The sequence below is a fragment of the Chelonoidis abingdonii genome, chromosome 2 (genome assembly GCF_003597395.2).
Source record: "Chelonoidis abingdonii isolate Lonesome George chromosome 2, CheloAbing_2.0, whole genome shotgun sequence".
Taxonomy (NCBI): Eukaryota; Metazoa; Chordata; order Testudines; family Testudinidae; genus Chelonoidis; species Chelonoidis abingdonii.
This window is the reverse complement of record NC_133770.1, coordinates 244,745,426-244,761,958: the sequence shown is the minus strand read 5'-3', so window position 1 is coordinate 244,761,958 and position 16,533 is coordinate 244,745,426. Positions and strand designations below refer to the sequence as shown.

At 42.0% G+C, this 16,533-nt stretch overlaps 1 protein-coding gene across 1 annotated transcript in view; it reads left to right on the top strand.

Moving 5' to 3' along the window:
- The window catches only part of JPH1 (junctophilin 1), a 514,941-nt gene that overhangs the window by 18,134 nt on the left and 480,274 nt on the right, over window positions 1–16,533 (top strand). The gene's annotated exons all lie outside the window — the stretch shown is intronic.

Genomic DNA, 16,533 nt, shown 5'->3' with positions numbered 1-16,533 from the left:
GGTAACTCAGACAACATACAAAGTGAGTGCTCAGAATAATCCATGGGAATGCCTTTAAAGAGTGATTTCTCACTGAGCTATGCTAGTGGGCTTACTGAGCATGCAAGCAGCAGCATAAAAGGGAAGTGGTTAGTTCATTCATTGTGGAGTGCACCAGACACTCAAAGCCCTGATCCTTCTTCCTCACTCTCTTGCTCTGTCTTTCTCTCTCCCTCTCTCTCATACACCTACAAGTTCCAAAGCAAGGATCAATAAAGCTTATAACTAACAAATAGGTCAGTTACCTGAATGTCTGCCTCTGAGAAACTACAGAAACAGAATGACTAAGAGTGAAAGAGGGCCAGGGAATCATCTGTTTCAGATTTAATAGCATATAAATTGGAATTATTTAGGCACAGAATGGTTCAGCCACTCATACAGCAAAGCTGAAGGCACAATACTGAGGCAATGAAGAATGTAACAGCAGCAACAGCCAGTGGCTAGCAGCCAGCAGGGGTTTAGGGATTGGAGCACGTTCAATGTCAGGCTGAATGAGTTGCCAGGAATAGGAAATTTGGGGCACTCTGTAAGACAAGGCCCCTCAAAGTATTTTGTGATGTCATAAACAAGATGTGTAATGTTCACAGGACAAGGAGAATGGAAACACTTTCAAAAGAGTTTATTAGTTTATACACCATACATTATCATTTAGTGAGTTTGCTAGTATACTAGTTTGCAGTATTTCATTACATGAATTTGTAGCCAGGAAGTGTGATCCAATGGTCACTTCATGGGACTGGAAGCCAAGATGTTTAGGCTCTATCCGTGGCTCTATCAGGGAGCTGTGTGAGTGGTCTACATAAAGTCATTTAATCTTTCTGTGCCATATGTACAATAGTCCTTCACAGACATGTTGTAAGACTCACATATTTGGCTTTTGTTGATGCACTTTGCAATTAAAGGTGTTATGCAAGGATAAGGCGTATTATTATTATAGTGTTATTATGTATGCCCAAATTGTCCAACACTGGTGTCTAAATTGTACCCACAAAATATTCATATGGATGACCAAACAAGAAATTTTGAACACAGGCATATTCTGTGTGTATGATGTTGGATACTGGATAATTTGTTCCATTTAATGTTCTCCCCTATGTAAACAAAGTGCATATTTGTGTACATTACTGCTAAGTAACTGTCATCTCGTTGTTTGAATATAACAGGACAGATACTCAGATAGCGTAAATTGTCAATGATTTACACAAGTTGAGAAATTGGCCCAACCTATCAAGAAGTTCAAAGGATTAATTTTGCAAAGTAATCATATTTTAATTGGTATCATTATTAGTTAACATTTATATTGTGGCTAAAGGTTAGCCCCATTGTGCTAGATGCTGTGCAAATATGATGTATTAGCAAACATTATAAAATATCAACACCTCTGATATTTGTAAAATTGGGCTGCAAATCTCTTAAGAACAGGTTTGCTTGTGAGATTTCCTTTATTTCCATTACTTTTGGTTATTGTTTAACCAGTAGTTTGCATGTCTAATGGGCATTCACAGTAAATGCTCACGTAAAAGTAGACACACAACTGCAATCCTAGCAGGTGTAGCCATGAAGAACAGACTGTGAACATGAGAGTTCTTGGTGCATCAGAGTGCCTTGACACACACGTGTACCAACAAGTACTCAAATAAGAAGCAAAAGCAAATGCTGAAGCAATAACTCCTACAAAATTCATAAAGTCTAAGGCTAGAAGGGACCATTGTGATCATCTATAAAAAGCAACAAAGAGTCCTGTGGCACCTTATAGGCTAACAGATGTATTGGAGCATAAGCTTTCATGGGTGAATACCCACTTCATCGGATGTATGTAATGGAAATTTCCAGAGGCAGGCAAGAATAAATATGCAGGCAAGAATCACTCTAGAGATAATGAGGTTAGTTCAATCAGGAAAGATGAGGCCCTGTTCTAGTAGTTGAGGTGTGAACACCAAGGGAGGAGAAACTGCTTTTGTAGTTGGCAAGCCATTCACAGTCTTTGTTTAATCCTGAGCTGATGGTGTCAAATTTGCAAATGAACTGAAGCTCAGCAGTTTCTCTTTGAGGTCTGGTCCTGAAGTGTTTTTGCTGCAGGATCTACCTTTAAATCTGCTATTGTGTGGCCAGGGAGGTTGAAGTGCTTCTCCTACAGGTTTTTGTATATTTGCCATTCCTAATATCTGACTTGTATTTATCCTTTTACGTCAGGACTGTCCAGTTTGGCCGATATACATAGTAGAGGGGCATTGCTGGCACATGATGGTGTATATAACATTGGTGGATGTGCAGGTGAATGAACGGTGATGTTGTAGGTGATCTAGTTAGGTCCTGTGATGGTGTCACTGCTGTAAATTTGTGGGCAGAGTTGGCTTCGAGGTTTGTTGCATGGATTGGTTCCTGAGTTAGAGTTACTATGGTGTGGTGTGTGGTTGCAGGTGAGAATATGCTTAAGGTTGGCGGGTTGTCTGTCGGTGAGAACTGGCTTGCCTCCCAAGGCCTGTGAAAGTAAGGGATCATTGTCCAGGGTGGCCTGTAGATCACTGATGATGCGTTGGAGAGGTTTAAGCTGAGGACTCTATGTGATGGCCAATGGAATTCTGTTGGTTTCTTTCTTGGGCTTGTCTTGCAGTAGAAGGCTTCTGGGTACACGTCTGGCTCTGTTGATTTGTTTCCTTATTTCCTTGTGTGGGTATCGTAGTTTTGAGAATGCTTGGTGAAGATCTTGTAAGTGTTGGTCTGTGTCTGAGAGGTTGGAGCAAATGCGGTTATACCTCAGTGCTTGGCTATAGATGATGGATCGTGTGGTGTGTCCAGGATGGAAACTGGAGGCATGAAGGTAAGCATAGCAGTTTGTGGGGTTTTGGTATAGGGTGGTGTTAACATGAACGTCACTTATTTGTACCATGGTGTCTAGGAAGTGGACATCCCATGTAGATTGGTCCAGGCTGAGGCTGATGGTGGGGTGGAAGCTGTTGAATTCGTGGTGGAATTCTTCCAGAGTCTACTTCCCATGGGTCCAGATGATGAAGATGTCACCAGTGTAATGCAAACAGAGAAGGGGCATGAGTGGACGAGAGCTGAGGAAGCGTTGTTCCAGGTCAGCCATAAAAATGTTGGTATATTGTGGGGCCATGCAGGTGCCCATAGCGTTGCCACTGGTCTGGAGGTATATATTGTCACCAAATTTGAAATAATTGTGTATGAGATAAAGTCAAAAAGCTCAGCAACCAGCTGTGCTGTGTCATCATCAGGGATATTCTTCCTGACAGCTTGTATTCCATCTGTGTGGGGGATGTTTGTGCAGAGAGCCTCCAACTCCATGGTGGCTAGGATGGTGTTTTCTGGAAATCACCAATGCACTGTAGTTTTCTCAGGAAATCAGTGGTGTCACAGAGATAGCTGGGAGTGCTGGTGGCGTAGAGTCTGAGTAGAGAGTCCACATATCCAGACAGTCCTTCAGTGAGAGTTCCAATTCCAGAGATAATGGGGTGTCCAGGATTTCCAGGCTTGTGGATCTTGAGCAGCAGATGGAATAACCACGGTCGGGGCTCTAAGGGTATGTTGATTTGTTCCTATGTTAGTGTAAAGAGTGTCCTGAGTAGATGGTGCAGTTTCTTAGTATATTCCTCAGTGGGACCTGAGGAAAATGGCCTGTAGAATTTGGTATTGGAGAGTTGTCTGGCAGCCTCCTTTTGGTAGTCAGACCTATTCATGATGACAATAGCACCTCCTTTATCAGCCTCTTTGATTATAATGTCGGGGTGGTTTCAGAGGCTGTGGATGGCATTGTGTTCTGCACTACTTAGATTATGAGGCAAGAGATGTTGTTTTTCCACTATTTCTGCCTGTGCATGTCGCTGACGCATTCTATGTATAGGTCCAGACTGTCATTTCAACCCTCAGGAGGAGTCCATGTGGAGTTCTTCTTCTTGTGCTGTTGGTGGGAGGGAATCTGTGTACCAGTACGCTGTTCAGTGTTATCTTGAAAGTATTCTTTGAGTTGGTAATCATATAGTTTGACCTCCTGTATTGCACGGGCCATAGAACTTCCCCAAAATAATTCCTGGAGAAGATCTTTTAGTTAAAACATCTAATTTTGATTTATAGATCATCAATGATGGACAATCCACCATGACCCTTGGTAAGTTGTTCTAATGATTAATTACTCTCACCATTTAAAAAGTATGCCTTATTTCCAGTCTCCCTTTGTCTAGCTTCAACTTCCAGCATTGGATCATGTTATACCTAATTTTAACTGAAGGATCCTAGGCAATCGCATGCATGATTTCTAAATTAGGTTTTGTTCTGAAGTAAAAGAGTCAAGAATTTGAATTGCAGTTGAAATTACTCAGAAAGACAAATGAAGCCAAATCAGCTAAATTCCAATGGGTGTGATTGCCAGGAGTCACCAGGGATGTTTATGCCAGTGACAGAGGTAGAGAGTGTAAGGAAGAATGAAGGAGGACAGAACAGTGTAGCATCAAGGATGACTAAAATCTGTAAGAAGAGAAGTGAAAATTGAATGGAACTATTTACCTTGATACCCAAAGAAGTTATTATGCACTTCACAAGACAGGGGAGCATCAGACTAAGGAGCCCAAGTGGGGGTGTGAGAGGTAACAATCTGACCACTGTTAAAGGGAGATTATCAGAAGTAAAAAGAGGCAAGTAATCCTGGTTAATGAGTCTGTAGTTAGAAATATGGCCCAAGATATCTGTTATCTTATGGCCTGATTAACGACAGAGTGTGCCAGGACAGGATTCCACCAAAGGGTTCCTGGGTAGCTTGAAGAATGATGGGGAATGTCTCATGATTTTAATCCACATGACAGCAAATGTCACCAATAAAGGAAAATTAATGAAGATTATCTTCTGAGAGATAGGGAGACACACTGCAGGACTGGATGGTCTTGTATATCATTTCACAAGGTAGAATGTCGACACAGATCAAAACAGCAGAGATGACAGGATACCGTAAGAGCCAGAGATACAGATTTTAATTGGGAGATAGCCTGTAGGTTTTAAGGATTAAGGATTGAGCCAGTATGGAAGGTACACTATCATCTGACCCCAAGAGGTGACCCGGGTTAAGGATTGAGCCAGTATGGAAGGTACACTATCATCTGACCCCAAGAGGTGACCCCTTCAAATCAAATCAATTTTACCTAGGTGCATAAGGCTGGGTTTGGGGATCAACGTAAGACACTCAGGATTGAAAGATTTGGGCTAATTTATTTACTTTGATGTGTATTTGTTTTTAAAATGGCTGTCCCAGGTTCCAAGTACTTTTGCCATAACATTTAAAACCCTACAAAATATTTAAAAATAAAATCTATCTCATCAGCCCATTCCTATCCTGTAGTCCCAGTAAAAAATAAATAGGAAACAGGAGTATGAAACTCACTAGTGCCTGGAAATGTCATGTTAAATAAAGTGGTGAGACTAAGGACCCTTGGTTCTTCTGCGGTGTCCTATTGGGCTGATGAGGCTGAGGGCTGTGATGCCTGTTGTATCTCTGAATTGTCAACATTTGGCTTGCATCCAAGCCTTGCATCCTTTTACTGAAGTAGCAGCCTTCTGTGGTTTCAGAACTGAAGAACCAGATTTCCCTGTGTGCATGCATGGGTGAAAGTGAAAGAGAGAGATTTGTTTAGTATTGTTTATGTCATCAGCAGGCACATCAATTTGTCACATAAGGACCTTCACTTCAGTAATACCTACTGCTGTAACCCCCCGCACCTATGCAAGAAGACCAGGTGGCCCATATTTGCTAATAAACGTATCTGTGGGAGAAGTGTAGTAAATTTACTCCTACCCATCACTGGTTTACAAGAGACAGGGTAGAAAGGAAAAGAGAGGGGATATAAAGTTTAGAAAAAAGTATTGAAATAACCAGGGCTGGCTCCAGGGTTTTCGCTGCCCCAACCCACCGCACCACTTTCTCCTTTGGCAGCAGGTCCTTCCCTCCAAGAGGGACCGAGGGACCTGCCGCCGAAGAGCCTGATGTCGCCCCTTCCCCTTGGCCGCCCCAAGCACCTGCTTGTTCAGCTGGTGCCTGCAGCCGGCCCTGGAAATAACAGATTGGAGAGTGAAAGTGAGGGAGACAAGCATGCAGACACTTCTCAATTTCTGGCTTAGCTAAAAACCTTGATGGATCTCTTCCTTAAATGGAATGTGCTCATAGATCCCAAGGCCAGAAGAGACCATTGTGATTATCCAGTCTGACCTCCTGTATATCACAGGCCATAGACTCACAACCCCATTCATTCAGACCAACAACCTCTTCAACATGAATGTACTATGCTGAGAGTTTATAAAAAGACTGAAAAATAATGGATTTTTTTAAATTTTAGGTACACTATAACATATTAGCAGACTAGATTGTTTGGAGTTTGGTTATGAAATATAAAGTCTTTTAACTCTAAATTACCAGTCTGAATCCAGGTTTGAATATTAAATGTCAGCCATTCAATGGGTGAACTCCACTGATTTCTCAGTGAAGAAGTATGCACATTACAAATGCTACCATTCTAGCTGGGACTTTTATTGGTTTTCTCTACAGATGGGAGGGTTAAGGATTGAGCCAGTATGGAGGGTACACTATCATCTGACCCCAAGAGGTGACCCCTTCAGATCAAATCAATTTTACTTAGGTGCATAAGGCTGGGTTTGGGGATCGACGTAAGACACTCAGGATTGAAAGATTTGGGCTAATTTATTTACTTTGATGTATATTTGTTTTTAAAATGGCTGTCCCAGGTTCCAAGTACTTTTGCCATAACATTTAAAACTCTACAAAATGTTTAAAAATAAAATCTATTTCACCAGCCCATTCCTATCCTGTAGTCCCAGTAAAAAATAAATCAGTAGAACACTGAAGAGTGAAAAATATCACATCTTCAAATTCCCAGCCATTAACCCACTGCAGCAAAGCCTAAAGAAACAGATGAGTTTCACACTGGACCTTCAGGTCAACAGATTAAGACTATGTCAGACTAAAGTAGGGAATGAATTCCAAAGTCAAAAGCCCTGTGCCACGAACACTCTCTCTGTTGCGCCAAAAGGATCCAGCCACAGTGCTGAACTCATCTTCAGCAGTATCACATGGGGGGATGGATACAAGCAGAGAAGTCCCAAGCCAGATACGACTGTATAGGTAAAATCCTAATAGCCTTTAAACTCCATTTGGAAACCAATTGCTAGGCAATGAAGATGGAACACATGAAGCACTGGTGTTATGTGCTCAGAATGAAACACACTTCTGACTAAGCAGGCTGCTACTTTGAGCACCAGCTTCAGTTTCCCAGTTGGTTTAATATGTAGAGCAAGCCGTACTTTAGTTTGGTGGCTATGATTGAGGATTTAGATGTCAGCAGTATCAAAGTTGGAATCTGAAAGACGCTTAGAATAATTTCTTCAAACTGGTCATCGCAATACCAGAAATGTGTCAGCAAACTGGGACTCCTGGGTGCTTCTACTATTACCACTATTACTAATAGTCCTACTACTATTGCTACTAATAATAAAAATAATTAATAATAATACATAGAGGAAATGCTAACGACTCCTGGCAAGAATCCTACTTCACCAAAAATTGCTGCTGAGCATACCAGATGCAGATATGTTTCCTAGAATGCCCTTCTATATTGCCAGAAGTTCTCTTACTAGGTGTATTATGATGTTCCATTGATTTGAAGCAACTAGTATACTTTTGGACATAGATAAAAAAATAATTTCATTGGAACGTCAGCAGCACAGAGGAGAGTAGCAAGAGTATTTACTAAACAAAATGTACTTGTCACATTAAAAGTACATTTTCCAGATGTTTTGTTGGTTGCTGTCATATTACGCCATTCTGTGCAGTGCTATGATGTTCCTTTAGGGTGCTTATCGTAACCAGCAAAATGAAAACAAATGAATGTATTAGAGTTGAGCGTCTTCATGTAGATAAATTACAAAACAAAGTCTCCCAATCCATTAACGTAGTGTCTGCAATGCTCATCATTTTGACTCCTGGTGAGCGAGCCTAAGCATTTTTGTCATGCTGTCTCATAGCCCTGCAGTAATGTTTCCCCTTTATATGGTCCTTTGGAGTTATGTCAGGATCTTTATAACTAAAGATGTCACTGAAAAAAATCTAGTGTATTGCAGTACTAAAAAAGGTAAGATTTCTCATACTGAGCACAGAGATTTATATGTTTAATTTCTGTTGGACTTAGCAGCCATTTCAGCAAAGGATAGTATACAGAAGGGAAAGGAAGTCTATTGGAATAGATATCCTTCTGTCTGTCAGACAGCAAGGATATAACTCCAGGAAAGAACAATTTGGTCTGAGTGCTATTTCTTTGTTCAACACTATTAATACTTCTTTTCTTATGAAGAGGTAGACAGAGACCCAGCATCAGCATTGCAAAATGCAAGGCTATTCATCATCACTATTTCTCACTGACATAGAGGACTCAGCTTTCTGAACATACTTCTTTTGTGAACAATAGATAAAGTTAACTCAAAAATGGCCAAAATGATTTCTGTGTGTGGAAAGTTAATTCTGAAAAAATCCTTGCTAAATTATTATGTGGGAGGTGGTGTAGTCTAGCTGGGTCCAGAGTCAGGCTACGTCTATACGACGCGCCATATCGGCGCGTTACAATCGATTGCTCGGGGATCGATATATCGCGTCTCATCTAGACGCGATATATCGATCCCTGAGCACGCTTACATCGATTCCGGAACTCCACCAAAACCAACGGAGTTCCGGAATCGACATGGTGAGCCGCGCACATCGATCCCGCGCGGAGAAGACGGGTGAGTAGATCGATTTTAGATAATCGATTTCAGCTACGCTATTCTCGTAGCTGAAATTGCGTATCTAAAATCGATTTTTGCGCGTCATGTAGACCTGGCCTCAGAAGAACTGAGTTCTATGCCTGTCTCTTCTAGTAATGGCTGGATGACCTTGGGTAAGTCGTTTCCCCTCCAAGCCTTTGTTTATTAGGAGTATAAGCTCTTGATGGCAGGGATTGTCTCAATATAGGTGTTCATGCAGTGCCTAGCACAATGTAGCCTCCAGTCTTGCTTTGCACATCTTAGTGCCACTGTAATACAAATAATTGACTTCAGAGGGAACAGAGCTAGGTTAATTCTTTGAACATCTATCTATTTAAGAAACATATATGTCCCCCATTCCCACAGCAATCAGTGCCACAAAGTCTTTAATATTCTTATCCTTACAACACCTTTGTGAGGTAGGGAGATACTGTTCTATCCATTTTACGGGTGGGGAACTTAGGCACAGAGAGACACACGTTCTTAAAGGTATTTCAGAGCCTCATTCCCATTGATTTTAGTGTGAGTTAGATCCCTAAATACCATTAAAAATCTGTCCCTTGATCTCTCTGTGCCTCAGTTCCCCACTTGTAAAATGGGTATAACCTATGGGATCTCATAGGAAGTCTCTGGCAGAGCAAGGAATAGAAACCAGATCTGAAAGTCCCAAGTTAATGCCCTAAACTGCTGAGCCATCCATCCTCACTAAATGTGAATTTGGTGCCCAGCTTTTGGCACTCAGTTTGAAAATGCTAGTCAATATGCAGATTAAAAATTAATTGAGATAAAATAAAATTAGATCGGAGTCTAGGAATCAAAGCAGCCAATTAAAAATTACAAGTCTATTATTGCAGGATAAATTATTAATAGGTCCAGAAGATTGAGAATCTGTGCATGGAGGGACATGTTATAGGTAGATTTTCTCTTCACTCTCAGGTGTTGGGTGGGTGTGTGTATATATACACATATATTTCTGTTGAGCTATTATTGTTCGACCAATGCGGACGGTGCCAAACCATTGAAAAGTCTGCTTTAAAGTCATGCTTTAGACCAGGTAAAACTCTTGATTCCCAAGATGACACAATTTGACTTTGTCTGTACAAGGTAGACAAATTGTGTTACAGACCGTTCTAGCTTAATTGAAAAGCTCAATCCCAAGGGTTGGAGCTAACTGCAATTACTTTTCTTCCTAAAGGTACATATCTTTTCCCTAGCATAAATTGTATTGTATAATTTTGGCATCCAAAAGTTTTAACAATTTAGTGGATAAAGTAATTCTGTTGGCTTCAGCTGAATTCAGTGAAGTTAATTTAGTCAACTTCATGTGGAACATAGATACGGCAAAATTCTCCATCACAAATGGACTTTCACTGCAACAAGAGTATTTACGATTACAAAAATTCACACTTTTGACTTTGTAAAGCCACTGACTTTACATCCTAATGTAGAATTCACTAATTTAAACAATGGGTTTTTTCCACCATTAAGGCAAGGACAGTCAGTAATTAGAAAGATTTTGTCTCCCTCCACAAGAGTACAATCACTTAATGGTTGGGACCTTCTCTTCCTCAAGACTGGATTCAGTCAACCTCACGTTGGGATTTTTGCCACTGAAGCCGACGTCACAGAACTATAGGCCTGAATTTCCCTCTTTAAAGGTGAATTATTCCTCTACACCTAGAGCTACAAGCTGTGATAAGGGCATATCCAAAGGGCTACAGGCTGATTTGATTCACATAAAGCTATAGACCACTGTTGCTGCATTCATATCCACTCCATGCTCTCCCTCAGCACTTGCTTCCCAGCAGACTGTCTGCTCTTTCACAGTGCAGCAGCCTTTATGAAGCATAAAATACAACAATGCAACAAGATCTAGGATTCATGTAAGGAAAAAAACCCACTGGTGTAGCCTTTTCCTCCTCTTGTTTGGAGGGGTCACAGCTGGTCTTCTCTTCCTGTCCTTACTGAAATGGACGTATGGCAACAGAGACAGGAACAGGAGTCCAGCCTTAACTATAAGCAAAGCTAGAGCAGGCCAGCTACAGTGGGTTTACGTGCGATGTTGACTACCATTTTTTACTTTACATGAGTTTACTCCAAATGCTGTCATTTTTAACTTTAGTTGGGCTCTCCAATGCTTTTGATACATGCAAAACATAAATTTGATTTTAGCTCAAATTTTTCACACTAATGAATGGTGCAGCCCACTGGACAAATATGACACACCATGTTCTATAATGTGGTACATTGAATCCCTTAGTTTTAACAACGAGGTTCAGGTCACAGACAGTATAAATGTTGCTCTTTGAGCAAAGAGGCCATGCAAGATGCATAGCCAAACATCTTGGATCAAGATAAGCCATCACTGGAACTAGGATGCTCAGGCCATTCTCATGGGTCCTAGCATTAAAGATGAGGGCTGAGATTTTCAAATCAGTACAGCTTCTTGTAAGTATGTAACTCTAGCTGTGAATAGTCTGTGGGGCACAGGAAGTAAATGACATTTTTCAAACGTCAGTGGTTCATTGAATGGAAAAGCTGCAGGGAAACTATTAAGAGATTAACAGGATGGGTTAAAGGATCTTCCACCGAATGAGATTAAAATGGTGAGAATGGCCATAATAAACTTAATTTCTGAAGCTGAAACACTTTGGACAGAGGTATTTTTTTTTCTGTTCATATAGTTGTAAGTAATTTTGTACAACTTGTTCCTTGGAGGCTGAAAGATTTGAAGATAGATGCATTTCAACTATTGATATCACCTGAATCAAAAATATTATCACTGAAAGTGTAATGTTTTTTCTGATTCCTTTTGATATCTCTCCTGTCATCATTAGTTTCCTCTACACACATCTGCATTCAATTTGGGAAAAATTGGCAAAGACTGATGTAGACACCTTCCAGTCTTGTCAATCTTCTATGTTTTATTAGGTTATTTACTCTTTTATGAATAGAGCAATACAACAGCCTCTTTGACCTTAAGCAAAGATCTCAAACAAAGATCTCTGCTAATACAACTAGACAAAATATTTTCTAAAATGGGAATCCTAGTGTCAAGTTTGTTTTTCTAGTGAGTTTGCCAAATGATGCAAATTCTGGAATTCTACATTCTGTTCAATATTATTTTGACGTAGTTCAAAATGGTTTTCTTTCTCAGCTGTATACAGCAATGCTGATATTTTAGCAAGTTAAGGCATTTTTCAATCAAAGTTCAAGAAATGAAATCTAAATAATTCAGATTTTAAAATCCTTTTTGTTTTTCAAACAAATGAAATGTTTTATATACTGTGCTAACTAGAATGATTTCACAGAATTATTTTAAGCATAGACATAAATGTCCAAATTCAGCTGTAGGCAAGGGGTCACTTAAGTTGCTCTGATTACACCTGGGTTTAATAAAGCCCCAAGTTTTTATGTGGTTACTGTGTGTACTCTTGTAATTACGGATAACAATATCTTATATTACATAAGAATCCTGATCCAAAAGGATAATAAAGTGTTTTGCAAGTTATACACAGGAATAAGTTCATTCACCAGTGAAATGCTTCCAATCTTTAGGGTCCATTTTTTAAGGGAAGAAACTTTTGTAATTCTTAATACAGGGAATTGGTAGTTCTAGATGCAAGAGAAACATCCTTTTGTTGCAAAAGTGGCAATCCCATGGTTGTATCAGAAGCTCCTGAGAGGCCCAGCACAGTCTGATAGTCCAACTGAATACAACCTAAAGCCAGCAGAAGATCATTCATAACCCTGACAACTCCAAAGGAAGCTGAATTCAGACCAGAACCTACCATATGTCATTGGTGTTCCTGGAAATTAAGTCATTGCCTTCTCAATTACCTTACCCTCATAACAGATGTTTGAGACTGGGAAAGAACTGTTCAGTCAGCAAGTCAAGAGCTATCCCAATGTAAAGTCCCCAAGGACCCCAGTCTATGAGGACTCCAAGAACAATGTCAGTACCAGCTCAGAGAACCTTGACATTTATTATAGAACCTGGTCATCTGTACACTAGCAGAACCATAATTTACACAATTTCTTCAAACTCCATAAAGTTGAGGGATCACTGAATACCTAGCTGTCCCAAAATAGGGCCACAGGTATTATTCAAGAAGGTTTTAATGTTAAATGCAGGGTTACAGTGACATTCAATAATAGAACATCAAAAGTGCTGGATTTATTCAGAAATGACCTGCCATTATCCTACCACAGTTATGCAGTAAGACTCTGTTACACCCATTCAATGTAGGTAATTCTCAGTAGGGGCCAAGGGAAGATTTCAAAGGACCCTAAAATGAAGCAACTTTTCCAATCCCCCCTACTAAGAGTCATCCTAATGAGTATGTTCAAAACTACTTTGCTCCTTCACTTACTCTTCCCATAAATTCCCTATATGGGACATCATCCAGCCATACCAATGAAATAGTAAAAACAAAACAATCACAGAAACTCTTTGGCCAAAATGTCAAACTTGGAAAGAGGGCCAAATGTCTACCATTCAAAGGTAAATGGCCAGATTCATATTTATACACTTAAATAAGCATCCTGTGTGACAAAGTCAGGCTGGACAGCTGTAAGAAAGTGGTGGAAGGCAGTATGTTAGCCCTAGAATAAAGCTTTCCCTTTAATCTCAGGTCACTTAGGGACACCTGAGCCCAATTAAGGGCTGCCTGAGACCTTTAGAAACCCCACTTCTGGTGAGAGAGGAGGAGCAGGGACAAGCTGCTGCAGGGCTAGTATGGCCTCAGGGAGAAAGGCTTCTCCAGGGTGAGAGGCTGCTCTTCTCCTTACAGGGGAAGCTGCCTAACTGACTGCCTGTTGACGAGAACGATTGGCACCCTGGGGCCAATAACAAAGTCACACATATACACACATCTGAAGAAGAGAGCTGTAGATCAGGAAAGCTCATGCTGAAATAAGTTTGTTAGTCTCTAAGGTGCCACAAGTACACCTGTTCTCTTTGTACATACAGAGAGGAGATAGGAAAAGGTATTCCCCTGTATTTTGTGTTTTGAATTTGTTTTTCTTTCGTTGGAAGAGCAGTACTGCTTGGCAGGAGTGCTGGAACAGGGGGGCCATGGTGCCATGACCCCATCACTTTTTACTGCAAGCAATGGGGGACAGAGTGAGGAGGGAAGTGAGTGGTGGGTCTTGTGGAGAAGAGGCAGCATTAGTGTTGCCAAGTTTGGTGAGATGTATTCCTGGAGGTTTCATCACATGACATAATTTTAAATTAAATATTAATCTTTAATTCCTGCAGATTCCAGGCCAATCCTGGAAGCTTGGTAATGCTAGGCAGTGTGGGAATGGGGCTTGGGGAAGGCAGAACCTCAGGGGAAGAGGTGGCCAGCATGCGGGGTCTCAGGGAAAAGGGGCGGCATGAGGCTGGGCCTCAGGAAGAAGGGGCAGTGCATGTGCAGGGCCTCGGGGAGAAGAGGCAGGGTGGGGTGGGGCCTTGGGGATAGAATTGCCAACTTTCTAATTGCACAAAACCAAGCACCCTAGCCCTGCCCTTTCCCCAAGGCCCTGCCCCCGCTCACTACAATCCCCCTGCCTTGGTGGCTTGCTCTCCCTCACCCTCACTCACTTTCACTGGGCTGGGGTGTGGGAGGAGGTGAAGGCTCTAACTGGGGGTGTGGGATTTGGGGTAGGGCCAGAAATGAGGGGTTCAGGGTGCGGGAAGGGGCTCTGGGCTGGGGCAAGGAGTTGGGGTGTGGGAGTGGGCTGTGAGTTGAAGAAGGGGTTTGGGGTATAGGAAGGGGTATTAGGCTCTGGGCTTGGGGTGTGGGCTCTGGTGTGGGGCTGGGGATGAAGGGTTTGGCTTGCAGGAAGGGGCTTCAGGCTGGGGGTTGGGACCAAGGAATTTGGAATGCAGAATGGGCCTTTGGGTTGAGGCAGGGAGTTGGGGTGCAGGCTCTGGAGTGGGGCCAGGGATGAGGGATTTGGGGTGCAGGAAGGGGCTCTGGGTTTGGGGGGAGCTCAGGGCTGGGACAAGGGCTTGGGGTGAGGGGCTGGGGCATGAGCTTACTTCAGATGGCTCCCGGTCAGCAGCATAGCAGAGCTAAGGCTGGCTCCCTGCCTGTCCTGACTCTGTGCTGTGGTCTGGCTCCTTGGTGGGGGAGCGGGCAGGAGGCTCCACATGCTGCTCTTGCCTGCAGCCACTGCCCCTCCAACTCCCATTGGCCATGGTTCCCAGTCAATGGGAGTATGGAGCCGGTGCTCATTGCTGGGGCAGTGCATGGAGCCCTATTGGCTCATCCCCTTCCCCCGCCCACCTGCCCCAACCTAAAAGCCGGATGGCTGGCTGCTTCTGGGGCACAATGCTGTGCTATGACAGGTAGGGACTAGCCTGCGTTAGACCCGGAGCACTGCTGACTGGACTTTTAACTGTCCGGTCAGTGGTGCTGACTGGAGCTGCCAGGCTCTCTTTTCAACCAGGCATTCTGGTTGAAAACTAGACACCTGACAACCCTACTTGAGAAGCAGGGGTGGCACAGCACAAGGCCTTAGGGGGAAGAGGCAGGGCAGGGGCCACAGTTCAGGCACCCATGGCCCCCACTTTTAGAGAGTTTGAGGTAGTTAGGCAATCATTTACCATCATTTGGACCAGCATTTGTCTGCAAAAGCAAAACTGCAGGCAAAATGAAAGGATGATGTGGGGCTGTTTAATTTGATACAGTATACGGTAGTGCACAGAATGGTGTACTTGTTCATAAAGTGAATGCACATAACTGTCCAGAAATCCTTGCCAGGTTTATGTTGTGCCAAGTGAGATTCACTTCAGCAGATTGTCCAGCTGCCAGCATAAATTACAAATGAAAGCAGTATGACGCATGAACCAGTTCAAAGACAATCACTAATCTTTTACGGACTTTGACTGGAAATGTTGCTTGTCATGTTATCCTGAAATGTTTCTAAATAGGTCATTAAAAATAATAAAGGGTCCATAGTGTGCTAAAAGAGAGATAAATGTCACACACAAATTTATGTCACACTAAATTCCCATTGTAAAAACTTCTTCAGTTCTTTTATTTTCTCATCTTTTACTGGGGGAAGAAAGTTGATTCTCCTCTCAGTTACACCCATATAACTCCACTGGCTTCAACAGAGTTACTCCAAATTTGCATTTGTGTAAGTGAGACAAGAATCAGTCCTTTTGCACTTTCACTGCTTCAAAAGCTGAAATATTTGAAATGACAATTCACATATGTAGGATGGCTTCAGACTGGAATGACCTAAGCATATGTATTCACAACAATCTGAAAAAGCAACTGTCTGTAACGTATACAAATACTTAGGGCCACATTTGAATCTCAGTTACATCAATGTAAACTCCTTTGCAAACAATAGTGTTATAGTAACATAAAAAAGTTATAACTGAGAGAAGAGTAATGCCCCCCAGGAGTCATCCATCTATTTACTCCATCTCCAAGTAGAAAATGAGAAAAACAAAAAAGATGGAACTAAAGATCTTCAGGTGGAACTGAGAGTGGCAGAAATGATATTTAGTTCACTAAGAGGTTGTCTATATGAACACTTAGTTAGTGGCAAGCTGGGAATTAATTCTACCCCACTCTAGTCTGCTGTCCACTAGGTATCCATTTGGACCCTGCTGCCATAGGTGGACTCTGGTATGGGGCTGGGGATGAAGGGTTTGGCTTGCAGGAAGGGGCTAACAGTTCC